General features: G+C 39.2%; 1 non-coding gene across 1 annotated transcript; it reads left to right on the top strand.

Annotated features, from left to right (window-relative positions):
• Positions 1-72, top strand: TRNAP-AGG (transfer RNA proline (anticodon AGG)). The gene has a single exon. It is a non-coding gene; the product is annotated as a tRNA-Pro (tRNA).
• The last annotated feature ends 5,142 nt before the right edge of the window (positions 73-5,214 follow it).

The following is a 5,214-nucleotide window of genomic DNA, read 5'->3' as shown; positions in this document are numbered from 1 at the left end:
GGGCATTTGGTCTAGTGGTATGATTCTTGCTTAGGATGCGAGAGGTCCCAAGTTCAATTCTTGGAATGCCCCAATTTCGAGGTGCTTAGATGTATTACAGATAATCTTAAGGCCTCAAAATTTAGCTCAAGTGGTGTGGTTATCCATTTTGAGTACATGGTAGTATATCCACCCAAGTTCAAATCCCATTAAATACTTATTTAAAAGTGTAAGATAAAAAATGGCGAGGTCTGAAGTGGCACAAAGGAGAAAACATTTGAATTTGGGACAAGCGCAAAATGGTGAAAGTTTTGTTGAGCGTGACAATGGGCGTGGAGGCTACAACGAGGTTGGAGTATGGGCTGGAGAGGCTAGAGAGGCTTTTCCCCTGGAAGCCATTCGTTGTCAAGTGGCCAAGGAAAAGTGGAGGGCTCTGAATCCTGAGCTCCAGCAATACCCCTATGGAGGCAGATCTGGTACTCAAGCCAATCATATGGTGATAAGCTCAAAACAAAATTGCCAAATACCACACGTCGCTTAATGGATCTTTGAGGGTGGCAGGTGGGTTGACAAATGTTGGCCCCTATATCAAGAATACCAAAAAGCAGATATGTGGTTGGGAGATGGGCAAAACAAAAAGTTTATGCAAAGCAAGAAGTTCAGCGATTGGGTCCCCATGGATATAGTAATGGGAAAGAAGCCAACATAAGCCTAAGATGGAAAACAACAACCCTACAAAAAGTGTTGCAGATCACCTTCAAAGGCATGGTTTCAAAAAAGGAAGGAGTGGGTGGTTCAAGCAAACAGAAATTCCTCCAACGGACCAATAGAAAAATTGGAGAACAAGCAGTCTTGTGTTTCCCCATCGCACCAGCCTAGAGTGGAGAAGGAAAGCAAAAGGCTTATCAAATGGTGACCCCTCTCGGAAGCCTATGGAACTAAAGGGTAAGCCTTGTGAAACTTCCCATAATTTAGTCTATTTGGGGGACTCTAAAATTAAAGAAATCGGGGAAAAACTTCAAAATAAAGGAATGTTTATTAAATGGGGGGGGTGGGGTTGTTGGGGTAAAGGAAATTTTGCAGATTGGTGTAGATGCCAATGGGGCATGGGTATTTGTGTAAACACTCTTCCAAACAACTACTATCTAATAGAGTTCCCAAAAGAAGTTGATCAATGGAAAGCCTTCAATAGTGGCCCTTATATGTTGAATGGAATTGGTGTCCACCTGATCAAGTGGTGCCCTAACTTTAATCCCAGGACTCACACCTTAGAGGGGAGTCCGACTTGGGTAAGGTTGTACAATATCCCAACAGAATATTGGAATGTAGAGATGCTTAAGGAAATAAGCAAAAGCTTTGGAACTTTCATTTTTGCTAATGATATCTTGGAGAATGGAATATGGGGAAGCTTTGCAAGAATGTGTGTCAATGTAAATCAGATTGCAACCATGCCAACCAGGGTTAAAATTCACGGTGCTAGGGAAGTTTGGACATAGAAAATTGAGAGAGAAGATCAATTGTTCTTGTGTCCTAAATGTTTCTCTAAAGAACAAATGGGATTGGAGTGTGAGCTAGTAGCAACAGTCTCTAAGGCATACCAATGCACTCAAACCAAGCTTATGACCCTTAGGATATAAAAAGGAAACACATGTTGGGATAGCCATTACAATGATCCAATAGTTGAAACTGTGGAATTCGTGATACTGAAGGATGAAATGAGCAGGTGCGATGTGCAGATGGTGTTAACCCTAGATGAATTAAAAGGAACTTCATCTATAGTCCTAAAAGAAAATACTGATTCAAGCTTGGAGGCAAATGTAGTTTTCTCTGTAGATCAGGGATGTCTCAGAGTGGGAGGTGATGTTAGCAAAACAGACTTGCAAGCTCTACTAATGGAAGCTAAATCTCTGCAATCTAAAATTGAGCTTTAGATCAAAGATTTGTCATCATTTCGGATGGGTTTCTCGGAGGCAAATATTCAGGAGGATTATGGAGCCACCTTAAAAAAGACGAGGGAAGGATTGAGGCCCCTTCAGCATAGGACATAGGGCAGGACCATATAAACAAAAAACTTATGAAAAATTGGGAGGAGATTCATAGTGTTGAGGAAGGAACAAAAGATGTTGACAATACTCTCCTTATTGGCTCAATGGAGGAAGTAGTGGTAGAGGAAGGGGAATCAGAGTGGGAAGATGACTTGGAAAGAAATGGGAAAGAAATAGTAGATTGTAGCATAAAGGGATTTGAAACTACTATCTCCAAGATCAATAAACCAAACATCAAACCCAAGGGGAGAAGAGAGCGTAAGTCAAATAAAGACAAATTGGCAATGGCAACCATGGCTGCTGGTCAACAAAAATCACAAAAGGGAAGGGCGTATCCCTTCCCCAAGATCAATGAGGATCATAACCTAGAATGTCAGGGACTTAAATGCCCCTAACAAATGGCACTTGATTAAGCGTCAAATAAATGAGACAAAAGGGGACATATGGCTTTTGCAAGAAACAAAATGGAGTAGGGAAGAAACTAAAAAAAAGATGAAGGTCTAGAGGCAATGGTCAGGGTAGTTTGTGGAAGCTATCGGTGCATCCAGGGGTATCGACATCATATGGAATCCTTTAACTATAAAAGGAGGAATTTTGGGAGAGGGAAGGTGTTGGCAACATGTTCAAAATGACACTTCTAAGTAATAATGAAAGATATTTGTCATTAATGTGTATGGACCGACAACTACTATAGAGAAAAGGGAGTTGCGGCAGCATATCTCAAATAGGTTGGAGTCAAGCATGGATATGAAGGGTATCATTGCAGGAGATTTTAATGCCTCTGAATGCAAAAGAAAAGGCAAGTGGTTCACAAAAGACCACTATTGTTTAAAGAGATTTTTAGAGCTTTGTAGATGGGAACCAACTCATGGATATCATCCCTAAGAACAAGCTTTACACATGGACGAATAGGAGGGAGGGATTTACAAATATTGCGGAAAGATTAGACACATTTTTTATGTTTGGTGATTGGAATCAGCAGGGTCCGATTCAAGAAACATCAATTCTTCCACTATCATGGTTAGATCACTTTCCAGTTCAATTGCTAGTAACCCTGTATCAATCTAGATCAGGCATCCCCTTGAGAAAAAATGTGGATCTTAGAGATGCCAATCTGTTAAATTTGGTTTTCAAATGGTGAATGAAATCAATTTGGGGAATAACTCACACTTATTCAAATTAAATAAGAAATTGAAATATATCAAAACAAAGCTCAAAGAGTGGAATAAAGAGTTATTTAAAAATATCTATGCTGAAAAAAACATAGTGGAAGTAGAACTCAAGGCAATAAATGAAAGAGTGGTTAGCAGAGGGATGGATAGTACTAATTATCATAAAGAAAAGTCACTAAAGGAAGAGCTCAGCGAGATCCCTAAAAGGGAAGAGATCCCCTGGAGGTAGAAATCAAGAGAAATATGGCTAAGGGAGGGGGATAGAAATACTAAATTTTTTCATAGATCTACAATTGCTAATAGAAACGGGAAAATAATATCTAAAATTAGAAAATTGGATGGTGGGATGGCTCAAAGCACAGAAGAGGACAGCAAAGAAGCAGTCAACTTCTTTGAATCATTCTTGAATAGAGATAGTCAAGTGGATAGACAAATCAAAGATAAAATCTTGGATTTCATCCTTGTTGTAATAATGGAAGAGCATAACAAGGAGTTGTATAAGAAAATTGAATTGGAAGAGGTTAAGAGAGTAACTTTCCAACTCAACCTAGAAAAGACCCCTGGATCAGATGGCTTTCCTACTATCTTTTTTCAATCTTATGGATATTGTGGGTAGAGATGTGGCATTGGCAGTGGAAGAATCTAGGAGAAATATGACCATGCTAGGGGCCATAAATCACACCTTCTTGGCTTTAATCCCAAAGAAGAGTTGCCTCGGGAGATGGGATACTTTAGACCTATAGCCCTTTGCAACACTATTTATAAAATAGTCACAAAGATCATAGCAAATAGATTAAAATTGGTCCTTAACAACCTCATCTCGGATGAGCAGAGTGGATTTTCTCTAGGTAGGTCTATTGTGGAAGGCATCATCACAACGCATTGAACTCTACACTCTACAAGGAAGTCTAGAGATCCTTGTATGATTCTAAAACTGGACATTTTAAAAGCACATGACTTGGTGGATAGGCAGTTCCTTCTAGAGGTTCTAGAGAAATTTGGCTTTGGGAGAAATTGGATCAGTTGGGTCAAGAGTTGTCTGACAACACCAAAGTTTTTAGTATTGATAAATGGGGCAGCTCATGGTTTCTTCTCTTCTACAAGAGGTATTTGACAAGATCTAATATCTCCCTTTCTCTTCATCATAATGGCATAATCTCTTGGTAGAACCATTGGCAAACTTCATCGGGAAAGTTCATGGCATGTGGTTAATGTGGCTAGGGAATTGAACACACCATACACCTTCAGTTTGCTGATGATACTATACTTTTTGGAGAATCAAACAAAAGCGAGGCTAGAGCTATCAAGACATGTCTTGAAGAATATTGTATGACATCAGGCCAGAGTATTGATTGGCACAAATCGGAAGTATTTTTTCTCAATACTCAACCTAGATTACAAAGAGTATTGTCTAGAATCCTCAATTTGAGAGTGGCCAATTTTCCTAGAAGGTTTTTGGGCACCTCTTTGTTCGTAGGAATCAACAAGGTCAATTTTTGGGAGAAATTGATTGACAGATGCAAAAACAAGCTAGAAAGCTGGAAAGGCAAGTGGTTGTCATATGTTGGGAGGCTTACTTTGATCAAATCTGTTTTATCGACCCTTCTAGTATATTCTATGGTGTGTCTCAAAATGCCAATGGTTATAGAAGGGGAATTGATCCAGATCATGCAAAATTTTCTATGGAATGGGGTTGGTGAGTAGCATAAAATTTCTTTAGTAGCTTGGAGTAAGGCCTGTCAACCAAAAATTGTTGGGGGTGCTAGAATCAGGCAAATGTCAATCATGAATCTAGCCATGGGGGCCAAACTATTTTGGTCCCTTTAGAACGATGGTAATTAGAAATGGATAAGAATTATGAGAAATAAGTATTTAGATTCAACAAAACCTAAGAGGATGATGGTATGATGAAAGAATAAGTATCTGATAGATTACTGTGAGGGGGGGTGAATCAATAAATTAAAAAATTGATACAAACTTCCCAATCTCAAACTCAAACTCACAAAGTAAATTTTCAC

Source organism: Cryptomeria japonica, chromosome 2, assembly GCF_030272615.1.
Source record: "Cryptomeria japonica chromosome 2, Sugi_1.0, whole genome shotgun sequence".
Taxonomy (NCBI): domain Eukaryota; kingdom Viridiplantae; phylum Streptophyta; class Pinopsida; order Cupressales; family Cupressaceae; genus Cryptomeria; species Cryptomeria japonica.
This window is presented reverse-complemented; position numbering and strand designations above follow the sequence as displayed.